General features: G+C 32.1%; 1 protein-coding gene and 1 long non-coding RNA gene across 2 annotated transcripts in view; both read left to right on the top strand.

Annotated features, from left to right (window-relative positions):
• The first annotated feature begins 1946 nt into the window (after positions 1-1946).
• Positions 1947-4873, top strand: LOC126880229 (uncharacterized). The gene is made up of 3 exons (XR_007696509.1): positions 1947-2660; positions 2719-2913; positions 4688-4873. It is a non-coding gene; the product is annotated as an uncharacterized LOC126880229 (long non-coding RNA).
• A 14346-nt stretch (positions 4874-19219) lies between these two features.
• The window catches only part of LOC114324350 (uncharacterized), a 47687-nt gene continuing 40532 nt past the window's right edge, over positions 19220-26374 (top strand). Inside the window, exon 1 of the mRNA XM_028272153.2 lies at positions 19220-19454. The gene's annotated coding sequence lies outside the window, so the exon portion shown is untranslated. The remainder of the gene's footprint in view (positions 19455-26374) is intronic.

Genomic DNA, 26374 nt, shown 5'->3' with positions numbered 1-26374 from the left:
AGAGAAGCTCTTATTAGATCGCTATTATGTCTCGATATATTTTTTAATTAAAATTATATGTTAAATAAGTTTAAAGTAAATAAATTTTATTTGATACACTTATTTGAAAAATCAACACCGGTGCTGCAACATCTATTTAAGCAAAGCCGGATCTGACCACTTGGACCGATAAAATGGCGCAAGGTCACAGAATCTGTCTGACAGCTAAACAATGAAATTTATTGAAGTGCACCTTCGGGTTGTTCGGTGGTATTAGACAGGTACTTTTAGGGGATTATCGCTGTTAATTGTTGTGGGATACTGAAGGAGGATTTATTTATGATAATTCACAGAATGGCAAACCCGCGTGCAATCTACAACCCTACTGACTCTAAGTTCTAAGAAATAATGTTTGGAAGGAAACAGAACACTCAGAACAGAACAGAAATAAACCTCTTTTAATGTGCATGCTTCATAGGGCGCCATTATCTGAATTTTTTCTTTATTAAGTTATTACATACAATATAATACATCCTGTGATATCTTTGTGTTTGCTGTTTATCGTGCAAGTGCAGTCGTGCATTAATGAAGTTCCTATAATAAAGTATACAAAATAAAGTTATAATAAAGAGAAATAAAAAAGGTATTTTGTGTAATATTTTAAAGTATAAGTTTAGTATTATAGGAACTATTTCCTATACCTAAAGGCTTTTTGCTATGTATGTATTCAAAAAATTATTGACACTAGATTGCTTTCTGAAAAGTGCCCTACAAAAATGTCAGTAAGACGTACATTGAATGTACATCAGATGTACACCTGGTTCCAAAAAAAACTGATACGACTCTTGAAGCGTATTTTGTAGAAAATTGAGCAGTGTATTTTGAAGGATAAATACTTAATATTTACATACTGTCAATGTCACTGCCAAATCTTAAAATTTGTCAGATAGCTTATTTTGTTCGACCCATACGAACTGTCAATATTGTCAGTTCTGTTTCAACTTCAAAAAATGGCTCCACACGCTAGCAAAGAACTAAAAGCAAGAATTGTAACGAAATTAGAAGATGGTTGGTCACTATCTGCCGTAGCAAACCATTTTACCGTAAGCAGAACAACAGTTTTTAATATTAATAAAAGATGGAGAGAACAAGAAACTCTCGAAAGAAAGCAAGATTCTGGAAGACCAAAAATATCTACCGCTCATGAAGATCGTTCGCTTTTGGAAAGATTAGAAGAGAATCCTTTTGAAGATGCGAAAACTGCAAGAATTATGTCACAGTTTCCGGGAAGAAAGACAACAACTTGGCGCAGAATTAAAGCATCGCGTCTTAGGTACCGAACTGCAGCAAAAAAAACAAGCTTTTACACCAGAACGGAAGCAGTCAAGACTTTTACAATTCTTGCTTCAAAATATTGTTGAGTTATTAAGTCGTTTGTTTTATTCCAATAATAATAAAAAAAAAAGAATGTATGTGTACTTTGTACGCACGTAAGAAGTTGTACTTCTATTATATGATTTCTTAAAAATAAATATACTTTAAACAGTTTGTTTTAATTTTTTTAAACACCAAACTAATTTTGTGCTTACCGGTTTCAAAAAAATAAAAAAAAGTATAGGATTGCTCCGGATTCGAAGATCCTCTACTATAAAAATATAAATTTCACCTAATTTTATCACGACTTGGAATAATCCAGGTATCTGACAACTAGTTATTATTGTAGACATATACAAAGAAACCTATCGGCTTCTCCCAAGAGTTCGGAGCCGTTTTTTAATAATTATTAACAATGCAGTGCAAAAACGCTTGCCCTACAAATCTTAAAAGATTATAACTTAATACTTGTTCTCTATTTCTTAAGTTTTTATTTATTTACATTGAATATTAATTTGTTTTGTTGTATAATCCACGTTTACAATAATTATGTGATCTATTTGATGTAAAAACTATCATATATATACTCTTTATAAAATACAGGAATCCAAAATAATATAAACATTTAGACCTTAATAATTAGTACAATTTATGAATTAACATAATATGTAATCAGTTGTTTGTTGTTTGTTTATTTTATTATTTGTCTGTCATAATAAATATAATGTCAGATCAATCAAATACACTGCTCAACATGATCAAATCTTACTAAGAGTCGTATCAGTTTTTTTAGGAACCGGCTGTACATTGAAACAAGAATCTACAGGTCGAGCAAGTCTCGTAAATTTCACGATTGCGAGCCACGCTTCACGCAACCGTGTTTGCGTACTTGTGTTTCGAGTTGCGTGGTCTTGCGGAGTTACATTTACCAAATTTAAATCCGTTCCAACATGCTGTCAAAATTAAATCAATATGTCAATATGGCTACTGGGTGTAAAAGATAAATCTTATTCTATCTGTTCTTAATGAGTTTTAGATAATTTTAGTTGTATTTCTTTGTAATATTGTGTTGTACAAAGATTAATTTAACATTTTCTCTGGAAGTATTAATTTAGAAAGATAATTATGCTTCATTGGTGTTGTGTTTTGAAGTGTGAAATGCAAAGTAATTGTGATAAAGTTCACTTTTAAACTGAACTAAATAAGGTATCTGAGAGACAACAATGGTTAAATGCAATACAATGTACAGGTTTTACTAGCGAAATGAAAATTTTCCTGTCCTGTCTGCTGTAATCATTTTATATCTGGTAAGTTACAATTACAACAGTAACGATTTTTGAAGATGTTAACATTTTAATCTTATAGGAAAACCAGCCGACTTAATCGATAATAACAATCTCCAGATTGGGTTCCTTCAATAAATATGGGCTATAAACACAATGAAATAAGTTCCCCAAAATCTAAAATGAAGTGGTATCAAAGGAGAATTAAAGGAAAAAATATTCATATTGAAATTATTTATAAGGCACTGGACTGTCTTAAATTCTACAATAATACTAGGTGGGTAAATGATTTTAGACATTTTTCATTAAGAGTAGATTAAGATTAAGTAGATTTTCATTCAGTAGATTTAAGACTTGTTTACACAGGTAGAGTAATGATGCAAGTACTTGATAGAGTAGAGTAACTCTACCTGTAAAAATGCTCAGCACAGTAGAATAGCTGGTAGAGTGTATAGTTGGAGTTAAAGTAGAGTGACTAGCAACCTATGGCAAAGTAACTACTCTATGACCACCACTACTGCCAAAATGTCTACTCGGCTGCACACTCTACCCATGGAACACGCTCAATTATGGCAGAATAGAGTAGGTAGGAGAGTACATGGGGGCGCTGTCATTCTGGCTGGAATTGTGTTTTGTGTAAATAGTGAAAATGAAGTTCACCGAAGATGAAACTTTAAAACTTGTAGAGCTATAATACGGCGAATACCAGTGTTTATGGAATTTAGGTAGTGTATACTACAGAAATAAAAGTTTGCAGCAAGCTGCGGAGGATGAAATCGTCGAAAGAATGGCAAAGGGGGCTTTGGAGTAAACGAGCTTAAGCAAAAAATTAAGAATTTAAGGTGCACTTATAATCAAGAGTGTTTAAAAATACAAAAATCGGTTTCACTATACTAGCATCAGTAATATACTTGTACTCTCCTCATGTGAATGGTATCAAGCCATTTTTGGTAGAGTACTACCGCTACCCTACTCTCCTCAAAACTCTACCCATGTAAACAAGTCTTTAGAAACAGTGGAAAATGAGGTAGCTAGTAGAGTAAAATATACTGGTTTAGCAAATTACAATGTTTTAAGGTAATACAGTAGCGATAAACAGGTAGCCAAAACGTGTTCCAAGATTGTCACTGTAATTTTGAATATTTTTTCGAGGCATTTGGCACACGTATTCGTAAAATAATAAAGAATGGCGGTACAGAGCCCAATTTGAAAAATATATTAATATGTGGAAATTACTCTGTAATTATACAATATTTAAAAAACGAGCCTGTACCGCCATTAAGAAGAACAAAAAAATACACTTTCTTCAAATAAACTTTTTTTTCCGATGCCTAGATTTTGTGTAATTTTGGAACTACTAATGAAATAAAAAATTTTAGTAGTTCCAAAATAACACAAAATCGGATAAAAAGTTGTATTTGAAGAAAGTGTATTTTTTTGTTCTTCTTAATGGCGGTACAAGCTCGTTTTTTTTATATTGTATTTAATTACAGAGTAATTTCCACATAATAATATATTTTTCAAATTGGGCTCTGTACCGCCATTCTTTATTATATTACGAATATGTGTGCCAAATATCTTGAAAAATATTCAAAATTACAGCCGCAATCTTGGAACACATTTTCGCTACCTGTTGATCGATACTGTTTCCTCTTAAGATAGTTTTAATAGTTATTTATGATATAAATATTAAAAGTACAATTTTAAGACGCGCATGTGAAAGTTAACTTGAAAAAATAATTTTATTAATGTTTTGACTTCCACATCAGATGTCATTGTCAAAATACAAAATATTTATTATTATTAGGTTTGTTCTAGCAAACAGTCAAACTAGTCAAAAACCATCAGCAAACAGTTGGTCAGTAAAAGAACATAATACAGTCACCAGTGCGATCCCCTCTACTCGCGCTGGTCCACTATTCGCTGATGGTTTCAAACTGATGCTAGAACAAACCTATTATTATTATGCATATCATTATCTGTAAATAATATTTCTTCTGATTGTTAATTGTAAAGGATAGAAAAATTACCATTTATTTCATTTTTTTTAGAATCAGCTGAGAGAAGTGGTCTACAAAAAACCAGGAAGGAAACGGAATATGTGGCTACGAAAGGCAAAAGAAAGGTTTACAAAGCAAATGTGACACATTTTTTTGAAATATTTAGGAATATCAGTAAATTGCATTAAAAAAATGTATGAAAAGATTTTGTTCAATAAAAATGTTTATATTTATAAAGGATGTATTATTTGGTATGGCCACATATCGTCAGTGATGTAATAATACATCCTATTTGTTTTTTCATGAGTTTTGTAAGAGAGACTAAAAACTTGTCTTAGGGTCACCTCCTGTTTTCATATGATATTTTTTGACTTGTTTTGTAGTAAATTAAACTATCTATGAACTACAAAACAAGTCAAAACTTACATATGAACACAGGAGGTGACCTTAAAACATGTTTTTCCATCTCTCATACAAAACTCATGAAAAAACAGATAGGAGGTATTGTCACATCAGCAAGGATGTACAGTGATAAGTGCCCTAATAACCGGCAAAATATGGGCAACATATTTAGTTGTGAGATAAAAAGAAATGAAACTAGTCGAGCTGGGAAATTTAGCGAAATTAACCTTTAAATTTACGTTATATTGATCCCACCTTTACACATATCGGAGGAGTATGTCAACTAAAACTGTCACTGTGACAGTGGTAGTTTCCAAACTCGTCTGATACGTCTGAAGGTGGTACACAATCAATACAATCTAAATGTATAAGTTAATATCGCTAAATTTCCCAGCTCAACTAGTTTCATGTCTTTTTATCTCACTACTTAATACATCTTTTGTGCTATTTTGCCGGTTATTAGAGCGCTCATCACTGTATTTCTGGTATATCCAGGGAATGTCTACAAAATATATTTTGAATGTCCAGAGAACATTCGTGGACATTCATGGAATGTTCCAATAAGACATTCAGGTAATGTTTAAAATGCTGACACAGGATTTTCCTGGGATGTTCAGGGAACATGTTTTCGGGGATATTCCAGGAATTTTTCAATGTCTGTGTACCTTCTATGGACCTATATTGAATATTTTGGTGTTATTACCGCCGCACTCCACTTGCGATTTGTAATCAGGAAGATTGAACACATTGTTTCAAATACAAGTCAATCCATTTGTGACTAAATAATCATGGATTGACTTCTATTTGAAAGAATGTGTTCAATCTTCACAACTACAAATCGCAAGTGGAGTCCGGCGCTTAGGGCTACTTCCTCTTCGGTATTATGTATTATACTACAGAAATCAGGAACTTTCCTTCTAAATATATGTATGCATCTTGGCCATCAAACATATTCTTCCAAACATTTTTTTAAGGGCTTGTGGGTAAAAAAGTGACTTTAAAAAAATTATATCTCGAAAACTAAAATTTATTTTTATTTATAATTGGAACATGTAAAAGTATAGTACTTAAGGTAGTCTCAAAAAAAGTTTCAGCCAAAAATATTCATTTTTGTAGAGTTTAAGTTTTTTTGCGTTGGCAGCATAACTATCTCATCTGAAATCAAAAAGTTTCTTGTAGTTTATACCTCTGGCTAGAATATGAACGAAGGAATTAAAAAAAATTAAATTTGAAGATTTTACATAAGTTTAAACACATTTTTGACCCCAATTTTTCTCATTTTTAAAGTAGTTTTTTTTTATAAAACAAAAATGACCTCATCTAATAAAAAATCCTTTGTTCATTCACTAGCCAGAGGTATAAACTACAAGAAACTTTGATTTCAGATGAGACTGGACTTGTTATGCTGCTCACTGCAAAAAAGGGCTGTTGTGGAAAAATTGCAGTCAACTCTACAAAAATGAATATTTTTGGCTGAAATTTTTTTGAGAGTACTATACTTTTACATGTTTCAATTATAAATAAAAATAATTTTTAGTTTCCAAGATATAATTTTTTTAAAAAGTCACTTTTTTTACCTGCAAGACAACAACTTAACAAATTGTTGATTTCAAATTGTAACAATTGTTTTGCAAAGTATGCTGCCTTCTTGTATTTTCTGTGTTATCTTCATCATACAATTACTTCATCTAAAAACTTTCTGCGATATATTCGCAACAACAAAAACAAACAAAACAAAAAAAAAATAAAACAAAAGTTTAACCACCTTCACACCACAGAATCAAGCAATCAAGTTACACAAATTTTCAAACACCTCACCCGACACAGCGTCTCAAGTACGATTGCGCGAATTGGTAAATATAACTCCGCACGACCACGCAACTCGAAACACAAGTACGCAAACACGGTTGCGTGAAACGTGGCTCGCAATCGTGAAATTTACAAGACTTGCTCGACCTGTAGATTCTTGTCGTCCAATTTTGTGAACTCCCCAGCAAACAGGTTTGAGCCCAGTTACGTGATGATTACGTTAAATTTACGACAAATTTCAACGAATACGTAACACGGTGATTTATGACGGGAAAAAATTTCAGTGCCAAATCATTCACCTATATATTAGTGTTTCCTTTATACATGTTTGACATCAGAATAATATAAAATCATAATGACGAATATAGTATATATACTGGGACGGTGGTATATACTGGGACGTGGTATATAATGGGACGTGGTACATATCTCGCCATCTATGATAAAGTAGGTGCAGTTAAATTAAAGGTTAAAAGCCAACACTAGAAGAGTTCTTTTGAGTTGCAGTTTGCTATTTACCGACTTAGTATAAGACTGTAATGGCTGAGGTTACGTTTTTGTAAACGGAAACTAACTTTTTTACGTGCTTTTTATGAATTATTATTCCGTAACAACATTATCAAAGTTTCTGAAATTTCACAGTGAGGTGCTGGAAAGTGTGTTAAAGGTATGTGTATTGATATATTTCTCCTAAAAATGATTTTAGTAAACTGATAGTAATGTTTATAAATTTAATGTAATGGTACTTAATGGGACACTAGTATGTGGTATATACAGGGAAGTGTCCCACTATGTACCATAACATATTTGTATTGCTTTGAAGCTATTTCTCTGTTGCATTTATGTAATTTACTATTCTAATATTTTGTATTTCGATAACGACCTCTGAAGTGCAAGTCTAAACATCAATAAAATCATTTTTCAACTTAAATTGTGGCTTATTTCCCAATTAGAATTATTTTCCAAATTTGTATATGTAGTATCTACGAAAAAGATATTTAGGGGCTGTTTAAGTATTACTTAACGCAGGTTGGGGGAGGGGAGTGGTCAAAAATCTTCAAAAATTGCGTTACGCAATACTTAAACGCCCCATTTAGGTGCGTTACATGGGGGAAGGTGGGTCAAAAATCTTCAAAAATCGCGTTACGTAATACTTGAACGCCCCCTTAAATAATAAATCTTGTTGTATTCTTTAAGAGCGAAACAAGTTAACGCCAGTTTTTTTACAGATGCCAAAACACAGTAGAAAGGATCAGTTAAAATTCATTCAGAAAAGTAAACAAGATCATGAAGAGTATATAAGAAAAATGAAAAATGCCAGTGAGATGGTTGTAGCTGGAGAATTGTCAATACGTGCAGCAGCAGACAGATTTTCAGTTACGAAATCTTATTTGCAAAGAATGGTTTCAAAATTTAAGGGATGTAGTGAAGATGAAAAAAAATCTTTTAATTTTAATCGAAATCATGGCTTTACGCAAACTTTCTCAGATGAAGAAGAAAAACTTCTGGCTGATTATTTAATAAAAGCATGTAAGATTTGTCATGTACTCACTGTACAAGCCACATGTGAGTTTGCGTACCAATATGCAGTGGCAAATAATAAAAGAGTTCCAAAGTCATGGGAGGAAAATAAATGTGCTGGTATTGATTGGATGCGGCTATTTAGAATTCGCAGCAATTTGACATTAAGGACACCTGAGGCAACGAGTCTAAGCAGAGCTACTAGTTTTAATGCTCATAACGTATCGGCATTTTTCGATAATTTAAAAAGTGTTATGTTAAAATACTAGTTTTCAACAAACGAAATATTCAACTGCGATGAAACCGGAATCACGACGGTGCACAGACCACCAAAAATTATAGCACCCAAAGGACTGAAACAAGTGGGAAAAGTAACAAGTGCAGAACGAGGTACATTAGTAACAATGTGTATAGCGATTTGTGCAAATGGAAATTACTGTCCTCCTTATTTTATATTTCCTCGTCAAAATTTTAAATCCCACATGTTAAATGGAGCACCTGTTGGATCTCAAGGGGCTGCATTCAAAACTGGTTGGATGACGACCGATAATTTTCTTAAACATTTAGTGGACGTTACGCGATGTAGTAAAGAAAAAAAAATATTATTAATCATGGACAATCATGAAAGCCACTGTGATTATAAAATTATAAAATATTCCAAAGACAATGGTATAGTATTACTAACAATATCACCTCACTGCAGCGGGAAACTGCAGCCCCTTGACGTGGGATGTCATGGTCCATTCAAGACTTTTTATAATAAAGAGACTGATAATTGGATGATCAATCATCCAGGTGTTCCTGTCACTATTTATGATGTTGCCGGTATTGTGGGTAAAATACTACCAAAAGCTTTTACCCCTACTAATATTTTGTCGTCATTTAGAAAAACTGGAATATCACCTGTAGATTCTGAAGTTTTCAAAGAGGAGGACTTTCTAAGCTCCTATGTTACAGATAGACCATTTGAAGCTAATATACAGACCGATGACAATAATGAAAAGCCCCACAATTATTCAGAGCCAGAACCGTCCACTAGTAATCAAGGTGTAAATCAAACAGATGAATTTCTTTCGTCAGAGCAGGTTAAGCCTTTTCCAAAGGCAGAGCAGAGAAAAATATCAGGAAGGGCCGGCCTAAACTTAAATCCACAATTCTTACTAGTTCGCCTTTTATGGATGAGAAAAAGAGAAGTGAGGAGGAGAGAATTCAGAAAGAAAAAGAAAAACAAGCACGGAAGAAAGTTGCTCGCAGTGCAAAAAGGAAGGTTTTTTATGAAACATCTTCCGAGAGTGATACTGAAGAAGAGGCAGTAGTTAATGATTCTGACAATGATCTGGAGGATTTCGAAGATTTGCAAAATATTCCTCCGGATGAAACGTTACGGATCAAAGATTTTGTGATAGTTGAATATGCCACCAAGAAATCATACAAGCATTTTATAGGACAAATAGACAAAATAGAGGCAGATGAATATTCCATAAACTTTTTGAAAAAATGCAAGACTACTTCAACTAACTTCATTTTCCCTGATGAAAGAGACGAAGACATTGTTACAATAGAACAAATTATTCAAAAGTTACCCAAACCCGCAATTTTTGGAGGAACGCAGAGATCTATGAAAAACCTTAGTTTTGATTATGATCTATCTTCTTTCAACATGAACTATTAGTTAGTTTAGTGTAGGTACTTCATTATTGAGTTTTTTTTATTTCTTTTTTACCAAATATGTTTTTATTTTCAATTTTAAATTTTTGCTCTTTGCTTGTCTTTTTATCGAAGATGTTGTTTTTGTTCTTGTTTTGATTATTTTGGAATATAATAAACCATTTAAATACATCATTGTATTATGTCCCAATATGAACCATAGGGCGTCCCAATATATACCAGATGATGGTATACAGTGGGACATGGGTACATTATGGGTCAGCCAGTTTTTTGTGAAAAATATCAAAGTAAAAATGTTTAAAAAAAAAATGTTTTAAAGGAATATTTACCCCCTACCTCTGTACCTAATTTAAATAAAATATCTCCAGAATTTAAATTGTTATTACAAATTATAGAAAATTGTCCCGGTATATACCACCTTCCCCTACATGTTTTTATAATAGGTGTGAATGTCGGTTACATCGCAAAAGTACGTTTATTTCACGTAATAATCACGAAACAGAAATAACTTCCTTTGGTTAAATTTTGAGAAATATTTTGGAAAACAAAATTTTACAACGGTGTTGGTTAAATACGTATCGCTTGAATTTTACTCACTGTATTTTATGGACGTCGAAAAATTAGATGTATTTCACGTAAAAGTAATGTAAATAATAATAATAATATTTAAACAAAAAGTTTATGATTTCGCTTTTAAAATCATTTAGCATAACTACTTCAATCCAACCTTGATTTGCTATTTTTTTCTTTAAAAATATCACAGGAGCTAAAATGATGTTGAGTCTAATTTTCAAATCGCGCGCGGTGATGACGTACTACCAAGCCTTTCTCCTCCTTTAAATACTTTCACGTGACCACGGTACGTGACTTACATAGTTGGTTCGAAAACTAAATTAATCGATTTATCGAATAATAGATACCTTTCAATAGGATTTTTTTTTTATATTATTCTGGTATTGAAATAGATTTTTAGTAAGACCAATTAGTTAATAGTAGAAGAAATTTAAAAACAAAAAGAAAATACATAATACTAATTTAAAGTAAGTAGAATAGTTTAACTGTAATTTAAAAATAATCGATTTTTATAATCGATGATCATAACCTCTAATATCAGCTTCTCGCATTTCTCACAACAAAAAGTGAAACGTGAAATGTGATTAGCTTTATTTCCCTCGTTTTATTTTAGGCGGGTTTATTTATAATAATGTCTTTCGTATTAACGTTTACCTCACTGCTCGAGTGTTGAAGTGCCGATGATGCAATTGGAAAAAACAAGAAAGTGTCCTTCTCGAAATAAAAAGTGCCCTGTGTTGTGTTTTGTGTTGGCAAATTTTTTAATGTCTCTTTAGGTCGGTACCATTTTTGGTTCATTATCTTGTATAATAATTATACAAGACAAATGTTTTAAAGTCTCTAAATTCTACTAAATAAATACATTGTTAATACTTTATATGCTTGTTTTATTTATATCATATGAGAGTAATAATTAGGTGATTCATAAGTTACTTAAGGTCGAATTATTTACGTGGACGTATCTTTCACGTGAATACCTAATATATACATTCCCTAAAAGATACGTTAATCAACACGTATTTGCAACGTGAATTTCCCGAAACATTTTATTGCTATTTAAGGTAAATAACACGTCTATTGAAGACGAGTTTTTCACGTAATTTAAAGACGTATTTTCAATGTGACATTCCAACCAAATTTTCACGTGAAATTCACGTAAGCAATTTACGTATATTGGTGACAAATGTACCCAAAATTCACGTAATTAACAAGTCGGTCTGTTTGCTGGGTCTGGACGTTCGTTAGACGTCCATCGGATGTCCATTGTACCTTAGCGGGACGTCCATTGGACGTTCCAATGTACACAGATGTACGTCCATTGGATGTCCATAAAACGTACTTGTGCTATCTGGGAGCGTTCTTCCTATTATGACATACGAAACTGAAAATCTCACACTCACAAAAACAACAGCACTGAAAATGCGAGTTGCACAAAGGCGCATGGAAAGATCAATTCTTGGCATGACAAAAATAGACAAAATATGGAACCAAAACCTAGAGACCTAGGTCCACTAGTGGACCGAATAGGTTGAATGATAATCATGATACACATGTTACTTGACTATTTTGTTATTTTTCATTTAATAATTGATTATTCTTTTGCTCATGTTTTTAAACTCATTAGTAACCTCTGGTAATTTCTGTTTCAGAAACATACAAAACAATCTCACGAAATAGTATTCCCGCAAACAGAAATACAGTGTACTGGGTAATAGGTTTCTTGACCTATATAACACTTCTTGAAACGTTCGATTGTCACATAGTGGCAATACCACAGAAAATGTTGCAGTTCTTTTTATCGTACTATATGAACACAGTCGTCGTTTCTGTCACAGTCATACAAATATGTCTCATTGTGAAAAGTTTAAAAACCTTACTTAAAGTTATCAATGATGATCTACAACAAGCGTTTAAAGAAAATTTAACTTTAAATGATATTTTATGTATTCAAAAGCATTACGAAGAAATCGTGAACTGTATTAATATTGTAAGCGACATATATGGATGGCCGCTTCTTATGATATTTGGAAAAATTATTTTGGTGTTGATCCATGGAGTATTTATTCCTGTTAAATTACTCCTGAATGGAAAGGATTTTGAAATTTTACCTATGGTAGCCTTATCTTGTGCTTTGCAGATGGCAGTTTTTATGGTAAGGGCTTTTTAAAACTTACGTGAGATATTATACTTCTCCACTACGCAAGCTGCTACCGAGTCGATCTCAGCTTGCGTGGAGGAAGAGTTTTAAATTAAGTTACTCCTCGGAACTCCTCGGAAGACGGACGGACGAAGGAATTCTCAACCCTGACACCAAAGAGTGTTTTACTACAAATCAACTCATCAAGGTCTTACCAAATACGAATCGGCGGATCTAGAACAAAAGACTACAAATAGAAATAATGGAAGACAATTTCAAAAGCAACGAAATTAGAGGGACTTACGAATACCTAAAAAAAATAAGAAGTGGGTATAAACCTCAAACAAGTCTATGTAAAGATGAAAGTGGGCAAATAATTAGTGACCAACAGAAATTCACAGAAACCTGGAAGCATTATTTTCAGACCCTTTGGAACACAAGAAGACATGGAAGATGAAATGGGTATGACCTACGTAGAAGAGAATGAAGTAGGTAATGTAGTAGAAGCTCCAACTATAGAGGAAGTTTTCGAAGCTATTAAAACAATAAAGCTCCAGGAGTTGACGAAATACCAGCAGAACTGTATAAGGTAGGTGGCGACTACCTAGCAAGTCACATCCACGCGCTCATCAAAAACATATGGTAAGAAGAGAAAATACCTAACAACTGGAAGAAAACTATAGTATGCCCGATCTATAAAAAAGGAGACAAACTCCAGTGCGAAAACTACCGTGGAATATCTCTACTATGTACTGCATATAAAGTCCTCACGTATATTATAAACCAGCGGCTCCAACCACTAGCAGAAAATATTATTGGAGAGTATCAGACGAGCTTCCGACGGGGAAGATGGACACTGGATAAAATATTTACAGTCAAACAGATCTTGAGCAAATCATGGGAACACGATATTGATGTTCACAACGTGTTTGTAGACTTTAAACAGGCATACGACTCAGTCAAAAGGAACAAACTATACTATATATTGGATGAATTGCCAATACCACACAAGCTGATAAGACTCATTAAAGCTACAATGGATGAAACTCAGGCATGTTAACTTTACATTTACTCCAGAAAGCCACTGCGCATCCTCTAGGAAAAATATTCCGATTCGGATTTTTTGCACAATCTTACTCAAAAAGGACCCCTTTTAACAAATTTGCATGTTGCCAGGAACAAAAGTGGGTCAAAAATTTTTTAAACGTTTTTTTTTTGTTTTTTTCCTAAAATTATTTTTTTTGCATGGAACAAAGTTTTTTAGATTTTTTGGATCATTCCAAACAGAAAAGGTCTTTGGTGACTTTTCTCTAAAGTTGACAGTTTTTGATAAATAAGCGATTAAATCTTGAAAAATTGCCAAATCGGCCATTTTTAAGCTTCAAAAACTATGTGAAAAACTTAAAATTTGAATTTTGGCAAGGTACGTAGATATTCTTTAAACATCGATTGATGAAATCCCGAAGAGTTTTTTGCAATACAGTATTCAAAACCCCTTGGTTTTTTAATTTCTAATCACGCGTGCGCGACACTATTTTCCACCGTTGCATGTGTATACAGGTGCAAACGAAAGGAATAAATTCGTTATATCGTAAACCGGCGACTTTAAGGAAGAAACCCGAAACAGGTCGATTTTTATTTTTAAGTTATGATATTGTGGCATATATGGTATACTAGTAACGTCATCCGTCTGGGCGTGATGACGTAATCGATGATTTTTTTAAATGAGAATAGGGGTCGTGTGGTAGCTCATTTGAAAGCTTCTTCAATTCTCTATTCAGTAATGTAAACATTTACATAATTATTTATACAGGGTGTCCAAAAAACTTTTTTTTAATTAAATTATTTGACAAAAAAGAAGTAGAAGGACACCCTGTATAAATAATTATATAAATGTTTACATTACTGAATAGAGAATTGAAGAACCTTTCAAATGAGCTAGCACACGACCCCTATTCTCATTTTAAAAAATCATCGATTACGTCATCACGCCCAGATGGATGACGTCACTAGTATACCATATATGCCACAATATCATAACTTAAAAATAAAAATCGACCTGTTTCGGGATTTTTCCTTAAAATCGCCGGTTTACGAAATAACGAATTTATTCCTTTCATTTGCACCATACTGTATACACATGCAACGGTGGAAAATAGTATCGCGCACGCTTGATTAGCAATTAAAAAACAAAGGAGTTTTGAATATTGTTTTGCAAAAAACTCTTTGGGATTTCATCAATCGATGTTTAAAGAATATCTATCTACCTTGGCAACATTCAAATTTTCAGTTTTTCACATAGTTTTTTTTTTGAGGGTTAAAAATGGCCAATTTCGAAATTTTTCAATTTTTAATCGCTTATAATATATCAAAAACTATCAACTTTAGAGAAATGTCACTAAAGACCTTTTCTGTTTGAAATGATCCAAAAACCCTAAAAAACTTTGTTCCATGCAAAAAAAAAATAATTTTAGGAAAAAAACAAAAAAAAACGTTTAAAAAATGTTTGACCCACTTTTGGTCCTGGCAACATGAAAATTTGTTAAAAGGGGGTCCTTTTTGAGTAAGATTGTGCAAAAAATCCGAATCGGAATACTTTTCCTAGCGGATGCGCAGTGGCTTTCTGGAATAATTGGTTTCTATGATATATATGTACATAGTCTGACGTTCTAGACGTCATTAGATATAAAAATAAACAGTGCAACAAGTGATGGGTCTACAGGACAGTATTAGCTTAATGTACCCGTGTGTCTAGTAGCGTGGCGGTTACTGTATATTACGAATAGATAGACAACATTAAAGTATTATATTTAACGTTATTTTGTAATGAAACATAATAAAATTTGCTTTTTATCTTTAGGGTTGCGGTGTTATCATCTCTTTTTCTTGCGACCAAACATCAAACGAAGCTCACAAGACGTCTGATATATGTTACCGAATTCTGATTAATTCATCTCAAGTGTTAAATAAAGTACAACGATGCAATCTGCTACTTTTGGCAAAATACATAACAAGCAATAAAAAATATGTTTTCGCAGTGGCTGTACCAGTTAAAAAGAGCATTTTGTTGGAGATTCTTGGATCAGTTGCTGCGTATTTATCTCTTATTTTGCAATATAAACCAACTTCATTATAAACACAAGATTTATTTAGCATATTTGCTAAATAATTGTGTTTTTTACATTAATTTAACTTTTAGAACAAAATTAATGTTATAGCAGTGTTGATAGAATTAAAAAAATTTATAGGCAAGTCCGTAAAATTTCTTTCACTTATATTGAGAAAAATATATTAAAAGTAGTTATACCCACTTATGTGATTTCTTATTTTAATTCTTTATTCAGTTTCCTGAACACACTTAAGATTTGTTTTATTATTATTATTTACATTTATTTATTTACTATGTATTTATTCCAGATTTAGCCATACGGCTCACGCTCCCTCTAAGTGGAAAATTGACTCATCCCAGATACATACGGTATCAAAATGATTGAGCTCTGGTGGGGCTCTTTCCATGTTATCGAGCCTTAGGTGACTTGGTGTGCAGGTGTATGTCCCAAAATTTTCATACATATATGGCCGTCGAGAGCAGTACCTACAGCTTTCTGCATGGTCTTATAAAGATGTTCATTCAGACCTAGCTTTTTTAGTTTCTAGGAGGTTCTTCGGAATGACACCAGTAGTAGAGACTATAATTATAGGTATTGTCTGGGTACTTTGCATTCTTTATTGTCCTCGTATTTGAATTTCCTGATCTCTGTAGGTACTTGGCGATCTTTTCAGTAAATTTAGTACGTAGATTATTGTTGTTATAGGAATATCGTCACATAAATTAGTCATTGTTTGTCTTGTTAATTTATTAACTATTAGTACAGTCGGAAAAATGAAAGAATACCCATGGACGATCACATCAATCACTTATTTTGTATTTGCTGTATTTTTCTATAACAAACGTTTGTTATTTATAGAAAAAGACAGCAAATACAAAATAACTGATTGATGTGATCGTTCATGGGTAATCTTTAATTTTTCCGACTGTACGAGATCGTCGCTCCTAGCGGATTACTAATGCAACTTTCACCGGTAATTTTTAAATTTATTATTTAATTGTTATCACTTAATATTTACAACGCAAAAAAGTAATTAAATTGTAATCGATTTTTTAAGGATTTTGCTAATCATTTTAACTTTCTATTAATGAAATATTAAATTCTTACTTCGGATACTTTCACAATTATCGTGTAGATGGCGCTTAGATTAATTTATAATTACATATTAGGAAGTATTAAAAAAACTTAAATTCAGTATTTAAAACGTAAGTATATTTAAGGTAAAAATATACAACACAGCTTTGACCAACTAATATTATTTTCTAATAATGTTTTTAATTTCAATGTTTTAAATTAATCACTTTGACATTATGTCAACTTTCCGGTAAAAGTTTACAGACTTGTCACTACTGGCGCTCGCGAATTTTTAATTATCCCCTCTACGTACGAGCTCACAGCGTATAGTGTGCCACTGTTTGATCTGTGAGTACGAGTACAGTGCGGTCTCAATATAGCTTGTATAGTTGTCTATATTTGAAAATTTAATAGGGAACTGTCACATTTTTTTTAATAGGTACACAATATTGTTCAGTTTTGTTTAAAAATGAGATTTCCAAAATTTCACGCTTCAAAAACTACTAATAACTTAGAAGTACAAGTTTAAAGTCTTGTGTATTTTAAAATAGTTCAAACGACCCGTGACGTCACATAGTTTAACTTTATGGTTATATTTATATTTAAGGTGATATTTAGGTTTATTCTTTTCTTCTTCTTTAGTTTATTGGCCTCCACCTACTTGGGTATTTGGCCAGCTCATCGTCTCGGAATAAGGGAAAAATATTTATATTCTAATGGCATTTATCGTATCTCATTGTAACAAAATATACCAGTTTGTTGAGATTGGAGTTTGATACAGTTTTTGAAGGAAAGGAAAAAAGGTTTACTATGGAAAATAAAAGAAAACACCATAAGTGTTGTTTACTGCCATTTTCTAAAAGTACAAGTTTTCTATGGATTTAAAATATAGTTCAAACAACCAAACGTATTTTCTACTGACGTTTATAATGTCTATGTCTGATTTAAAATTATATACAATTTTGTTTATTTTGTTGGTGCAGAATGTAAACATATAATCATATGACTTCACGACCCGTTTTGGGCTACCTGCAATAATTTGAATTTACAATCGTCTTTCGGGGCCAAACGGAACACAAAAACAACTTTTTTATCTTTGATACATGTTTTAAATTATCGTATGTTGTGATTTATAACATTTTTTTCGAATTTAAAATTTTATGCAAGTTCCCTATTGAAAGTAAATAAGTATTAAAAATGTGTTGTTTTTTATACTTTTTGATAACACAAAAGCGGCTCAAATTATTGTCTTTGACGTAAGATTATTAATTAATTATTCTTTTCTATTTCCAGTTTTTTTTATTTATTAGTTAACATTGTATATTAAGTCCACTTTACATCAACAATAATTGGACAAGAAATTGACAACAAGTTATTCAAGGTCAAATTCGGCTACGCTGTGAGCTCGTACGTAGAAGGGATATTTACAAATTCGCGAGCGCCAGTAGTGACAAGTCTGTAAACGATTACTGGAAATTTGACATAAATGTCAAAGTGATTAATTTAAAATTAAAATTAAAAACATTAATTATAAAAAGTATTAGTTTGTCAAAGCTGTGTTATATATTTTACCTTAAATATACAATACGTTTTAAATACTGAATTTAAGTTTTTTTAATGTTCCATAATATCTAATTATAAATTAATATATTAATCTTACCGCCATCTACACGATAATTGTGAAAGTATCCGAAGTAAGAAATCCATATTTTATCAATAGAACGTCAAAATGATTAGCAAAATCTTAAAAAAATCGATTATAATTTAATTACTTTTTTGCGTTGTAAATATTAAGCGATAACAATTAAATAATAAATTTAAAAATTACCAGTGAAAGTTGATTAGTAATCCGCCAGGAGCGACACCAGCGAAGCTCACAGCGTATACAAAACACAATTCTACATCCAATTTTGCCGTGAATAAAAAGAAAATAAAGAAATTTGACAAAATAAAACATATCCAATTGTTCTATTTCATCAAATTCCTTCATTTTCTTTTACAAGCCATACATTTTGTACTCGTCAAATTTGGCCTTGAATAACTTGGTCAATTTCTTATTCAATTTATTGTTGATGTAAAGTGGACATTAATAATTTGTTTGATTTTAAATGAATTCAGGCATTTTTTGTGATTTGGCAACAATGTGAACTTCAATTTCTGACGTACTTAATGACGTACATCGGAGTTTATACGTATTAACTATATATGAACCGGTATCTGAACAGAACATTAAATTCAAGTGACAAACGACAGTGACAGTCGGTGGTTGATCAAAATCAAAATGGAAACCGTTGTTCCGTGTCAGAATTTTGAAAGGCTAGAGGTTGTGAGAGAAAAATTTTGTTACAGAAAATCAATGAGAGAATGAACAACGCAAAACAAACTAAACGCATGCCCAAATTGATCTCTGTGCTTTGTACATTGTAGAAAAATTCGGCAGCGGTGACGTTTTTCAGTGCAAGTGCAATAATTACGTCTCAACACTTCCTAATGTAAAGAAGAAATAAACCTATTGGGATTTCAAGTAAGTATGAATTGGTTTTTGGAGCTCAAATTGCAGTTCTGTATGCAATAAATGTAATTGTGGACCTAAATTTCGTTAATGCAGGTCCCAAGTATTGTTCTGATTGTTTTCTTTTGAAATTTTGAAGCATTACAAATTGTATGCATACAAATATTTACCAAATGTTTTTGGAATACTTCATATAAAACTTAGCTCTCACATTAGGACGGAATTACTACCAATGAACTGATTGTATTCTGAAAAATCATCTTGTCCAAATATTATTCTATGAAGTGGGTGTTCATTTCTTATTTTAAAATCTTTTCTATCTCAAGGACATCTCAAACCACCACAATACAAATACAGTTAATTTGTTTGTTGTTATTAGCAGTATCTGATTGTTTAGGAGAAATTTCTTAAAACAAACCATTTCTTACAAAGGTTTCTGTTAATTGTTTTTATTATTTGTATATGTATATCTGTTTTAACAGTAGCCTTCTTTAACCTTTCCGTGGCCGTGAGGGGCATCTTAGGTACCCCAGATGCGGTTTTGTCTTTATAACTTATCAAAATATTTTTTATTTTTTTTTATCCCTCCAGGTAATCTTAGAAAATATATTACTAAATCGTTTTTTTATAAAAATTGTCAAATATAATTTAAATTTTATACTAAAATTGAAATTAACTCCTCGGGGCACACAGTGCCAGAAACCCCTGCCAGAGACATTCAACAATATACAAGTCAAAGATGCAGCTTTTGTGCCAGGGCACGTGATAGAAAGACTCAAATATCATGTAGTACATGCAGAAAACCAATTTGTACCATACATCGAGAAGAAAGTAAAACATTTTTATGCCCTGACTGTAAAATCAGGAATAAAATCAAATTGTAATTACAGGTAAAAATAAAAAAAAAAACGTAAATCTTTTTAATAATAAAAACAAATTATTTCAGTTACTAGTGCTTTATTATATAGGTAACTTTCCAAACAATAATGTAAAATTTAAATGAATTATTAAAGTATTTTAGTGGGGTACCATAGTTGCCCCACACAGCCTGCAGCGTAAGTTTTTATAGCACGGTCCCGGAAAGGTTAAAACAAGTAAAAAATAGCTAGGTATAGTCCGTCTGCTATAACTTTTCCCATGCGGTACGATTCATTTTCAATCAAATTAAGTCAAAACAGAAAGTGAAACGTACACTGATGTGTGTAGTATATAGTATATAGTATACAAAATGTATATCGTCGTCGTCACGGCAAAACTCACTAAATCCACTTTTGTTAAAATTGAGTTAAGGGTCCTGATCGATTCACAATATCAATTTTCATAGTCTGGCAGAAATAACGAAGTCTTACAAAGTACGTAGAGATGAGTGCCTAAGTCACTGAATACACATAAGTATAAAATTACCATTTTGTTGCCAGGCAGAAGTCACTAAATGTTCGTTTTCTCAGATCTGTTATTTTGGACTTAGTGACTTTTGCCGCGACGACGACGATACACACATCGACGTTTATTTCAATTTATGTTTTGACTTAATTTGATTGAAATTTATAATATAACTCATTTTTGGAAGCTTAACTTTGGTGAGTATATTTATGTGCATAATATCAGAGAGGTGATTCCAATTCAGAGCATCTTCAGGGGCATTTCATCAAACAATAGGAGGCTGTCCAGCACATCCAGGAATATTGTAAACATTCACATACAATTATACAAATAACAGACACTAGACAAAAGAACAAACAGCTTAAAACAATAACTCTGGTAGGCTACATTATGGGCAATGGCAGGAGACAGAATATCGATCATCTGTTCATTGTGTCTCCTGCCATTGTCCATAATGTAGCCTCCAGAATAACTATTTTAAACTGTTTGTCCTTTTGTCTAGTGTCTGTTAATTGTACAATAATTGTATGTGAATATTTACAGCATTTCTGGATCTGCTGGATAGCCTCCTACTTTGTGACAAAATGGCCCTTAAGATGCTCTGAGAGCGAAAGTACTTGGCAAAATTTAACAGATTCGCTGCCACTGATGCCAAAAGACGTTTTGTGCTACTTGAGTCAGGTGCCACTTAACGCCTTTTGGTGTTCATAATCTGTGGAATTAAATGGGGTTCTTTTCATATTGGTACCATACGAAAGTGACTGAATATAAGTGGCAGCGAATGTGTTAATAAAGAACTGTTCTCGATATCTGCCTTTTATTTATAAAATTCATATATTTGACGATTCAACCAAGACATGTAATATAAATTTTATATATTATACTATATATTTGTCTTCGACTATATGCAAAACTTACCAATTACTTTATATTTTTCGATTTAGGCCTAGTAAAGACACTCAAAAAAAATTAAAGTTTGACTTAATTTCAATAATAATTAAAAAAAACACCCATAAACTCATTTATTGCAGAAACCACCAAAGTACAATTTTTTCAAAAAATTATAACTCAAAAACTTAAACGACAAAAACAATTTTAGAAAATGGATCATCCCAATATACCATGTATTTGATTTCTAAAAAAATATTTGAAGGGTACTAGACCTATACCTACTTAAGCTGCAAAACAGTTTTTTTAGTTTTCCGAAAATTGAAAAAGGCGTACTTAGGTGGTTTCTGAAATAAACGATTCAATTGTTATACAATACAAAAGGATTAATCTTTTTCAAATTAAAATAATTAATTTTAAAATTAAAGAAATTAAAAATTTCAAATTGATTTTTCTAGAAAACGGTGTATTCTACTGACTTGAAACAAGAGTACTTTTTAGTACTACGGTACTGTGTACACCTCACAATTTAATAATCCAGTGTCAAAAATGCTTAAAAGTTAAGGCAAAAAATTTATGCGATAAATAACCATTGCCTTACCCAAAACGGATGTATATGGCCAGTACTAGAAATTTGCAATTGATGGAGTTGATTTATCTCTCGAAGATAAATAAGCGTACCAGTTTTCGTTTTTCGAAATAGAAGCTTTCTGGAGGTATTTAAAAAAATCTAATTACAAGGCGCCATCTTTAAAGAGCTCTAGCTCCCTTAGGAATCATTTTCGGACTAGGAGAATTGGGTTAAATGGTCTTAGGGTTAAATTATCTGAGGAATCTCTGGTGTTCGTATGTCAGGAGAGTTTCTAGACACCCTGTATAGCCTGAAAGGTTTTTTAAAGATATTTATGAAGGATTTTTTTACTATTGTTTTACTTCCAGGAATGAATAACTTGTCATGTTCTTTATTTTGCGTGACCCTCACGGTGGAGATATTCATCTAGTTCTTTCAACTAGCATTCTTTCAATACCTTATCTTTTTCTCCTGTGTCCAAAATATCTCAGTATTTATTGTATTTAAAATGTTGCAAAGGTGTTACACATTCCATAAAGGCTTTTGTTACATTTAAGAATTATGTTGGGCCACTTGGAGCCCTGATGCATCAGTTTATTGAAGTTGAAACTCCACATAAAAATGTTACAATATAATAGTATGATCGTCTACTTCACCCATCTGCGTTCCAAATGAAACATTTTTTTTATTAAATTTGATACATAGACAAATATTACCTGCATGGGTTGCCTATCAAAATCTTGTCATAGCTATCCTTAAGGGAAGGGGGGGGGGCGTAGGGTTTGAAATCAACATTTTAAGCACATTTTTGTGAATTTTTTTGAAAGTATGGTAGAATCATTTTATTTTTAAATTAAATATGCATATTCAGTACAGTTCATAGAATATTAAAAAAAAAATTCAATGAAAATTATTGAAAAATAAGCCAACAGTGGCAAATTTTTAAAGACACCTAAAAAAACAATGGATTTTGCGGTGGACATCAGAACATCATTAATCATGCTAAACCAAAAATTCAAAAAGATTTTATTAGCTTATGAGTTTCTCGAGGTAACCCTCTCGAGTTTGTTAGTTTTATCGACTTTTGACTTTTTGGTATCAGTCAGAAGTCAAAACAACGAATTTTTGGCAAAAAAGGGTGAAACCAACATATTTATTGTTGGTAAACAAAAATAAGCATAAAACAAAAAATATCTCGACAACGTACCTCACGAAATGTCTAAAGAAAATATATACAAAATTCCAGGTGGATCTTTCAAGTAAGGATATTTCATCCCTTATTTTACTTATACACCTTTTATATATTATACACTCTTATCTTTTATGAATACTCATTTTCATCTTATTTCATTTTATCTTTGTTATGTACACTTATGCATCCTTTTATTTTAACTTTTTTCATACTTTTCTTTTGTACACAGTACTGAATGTTTTACTTCTGGAACAAATTACAAGAATAACTACTCCTCACAGTCGGCTCCACCGACATGGAGTAGAGATAGGGTCAGCAGCGGGGCATCCGAAGTAACGTTTGCTAAAAATACGTAGGTACCGGGTGCCCATGGCTGGAATGAGGGGGTTTTAGTGGGTAGGCAGTTACGTTTTCACCATTGATTCACTCGGCTTCACGGGTGTCTGAATCGGGCAAGCGGAGTGAATCCCACACACCAGGGTAGAGGGCAGAACACCAGTTTCTTGGGGTCCTGCGGTATACTCTGACGGTCTTATGAAGATTTCCTCCTCCCACAAAAAAAAAGGTAGATCAGTCAATAGTCCAGGAACCAAAGCTTTTCACCTCGCAATTTTTACAGAATGGATCAATTTGCTTGAAAATTTGAGAATAAGCAGTGGATAGTCCATAGATAAAAATCTATATGATGCCGACAGGCGGCTTTACCATGGGGGTGGTTGCCACCCCATCTCGGGGGTGGAATTTTTTATTATATTTTGACCGCAAAAATTAATAAAAACATTCATTCTAAGCAAAACATGTTCTATAAATTTTTTTGATAAAATTAATAGTTTTTGATTTATTCGCTATCGAAAGTGTTGGTTTTATATCTAAACATCAATGTTTTTCTATGGTATACTCATTTACGATTCACTAAATTTTTGCCGTAGAACAAATTTTATGAAACCAAGTTCTTGGGAATTAAATTACCTACAATTTCATATTAAAACATTTTTTGGTATCTCTGATGCTAATCTTTCTATTCTGAAGAAAATGGCATTTTTTACCAAATTGCATACATTCGTTATTCAGTTTAAACTTCAGTTTTTTAAAAACTTTCTAAGCCAGTCAAACTTCTAGAATATATTAATAATACATAAATAAAGAAGAATAAATAAGTCCAATGACTAAAAATACCGCTAACTTACATTATTATGCTTCCAATTGGATTTCTCTTTTTTTTTTAATATATTGATTTTTTAACCGTAACTTTTTTTATTTTTAACCTTAGAAAGTTCGTTAAAAAAGAATTTTGTAGGATTTTACAAGATCTGTAAGGCTATTAATATTAAATCCTTTTAAAATTCTTAGTCACAAAAAGAGGTGGCATTGAAAGGGTGGATAAAGGTGGTTTTTGCATGATATTACAAGTTTTAATTGTCAATAGCTCACTCAATTTTTGCCGTAAAAAAATTTTGCAAACCAAGTTCTTGAGAATTAAATAAGCTACAATTTCATATTTAAATATTTTTTCGTATCTCTGATGCTAATCTTTCTATTCTGAAGAAAAGGGCATTTTTTACCAAACTACAAAAACTCGTCATTCGCTTTTAACTCCATTTTTTTTTAACTAATCACTCTAAGCCAATCAAACTTCTAGAACGTATTAACAAGACATACATAAATCAAGAAAACCAAATCAGGTCAATGACAAATTTTAATTAGGGTGGTGATTAAGGGGTTGTTTACGATCACTTTTTTGCTGAAAAAATAGGGACTGACATTCTTTTCATTATAAGTCACTTAATTTATTTAGCTAGAGATTTTTTTTGATTTCTGGAGATACATATTTTTAAATACTTTAAATTAGTTTCAACAAGTTATCCTCAAAAAGTGCATAGTTTTCCCGTTTTGACTTTGAAACTACAATATTTAGCATTTGACGAAGAAGAGCCAACATATAATAAAGTATAGCTCGATTACTCTTGGTCTCAAAAAAAATAGGTTTTGTTTATTTTTTCAAAAGGTTCATTTTTGTTAAGTAAAGTTGTTTTGATAAAACAAAAAATTTTTGATATTAGCAGAAAACTGATTAAAAACATTGATTTTTTCGATATAAGTATAATTTTATCAAAAAAACGTATAGAACATTTTTTGCTATAATGAATGTTTTTACCAACTTTTGCGGTCAAAATATAATAAAAATTTCCACCCCCCGAGATGGGGTGACAACCACCCCCATGGTAAAAGCGCCTTTTGGCATGATATAGATTTTGATCCTTGGACTATTCACTACTTATTCTCAAATTTTCAAGCAAATCGATCCATTCTGTAAAAACTGAGAGGTTTTGTCATATTTTAAGCTTCATTACTTGGACTGCAAGTAGTTTTTGAGTTACAATGTCAACCGCCTGTGAAAAAAGCAGTTTTGAGAAAAACGGTTTAAAGTTTTGTTAACTTTTATTTTCAATTTATTTTTTGTCTGTCAAATCGTAAAGTGATGCACACCAGAATATGTTTTTGAATTGCGGAGTAATTTACAAAAGAGAATAGGAAAAACTGTTTAACGTTTCTCACTATGAACTTTCTGCAAAGCGAGTCAAAGGTAGGGAGATAGTGTTGAATATCCCTTCCTTCGACTCGCTTAGCACCAGGTTTGCCCCAGCTCGCTTGAACGTAGTGAACAATGGTCAACAGATGTTCTCATTCTCTTTTGTAAATTAGACCACTTTACGATTTGACAGACAAAAAAGAAATTGAAAATTAAAGTTGACAATACTTTAAACGCGTTTTCCTCAAAACTTGCTTTTTTCAGATGCAGTAGACATTGTAACTCAAAAACTACTTGACCGACCGACCTGGAATTTTTGAATATATTTTCTTTAGACATTAGAGATATGAGAATTAGAGATATTTTTT

The sequence above is a fragment of the Diabrotica virgifera genome, chromosome 1, assembly GCF_917563875.1.
Source record: "Diabrotica virgifera virgifera chromosome 1, PGI_DIABVI_V3a".
Classification (NCBI taxonomy): domain Eukaryota; kingdom Metazoa; phylum Arthropoda; class Insecta; order Coleoptera; family Chrysomelidae; genus Diabrotica; species Diabrotica virgifera.
The sequence above is the reverse complement of the archived record's forward strand: the minus strand, read 5'-3'. Positions and strand labels throughout refer to the sequence as shown.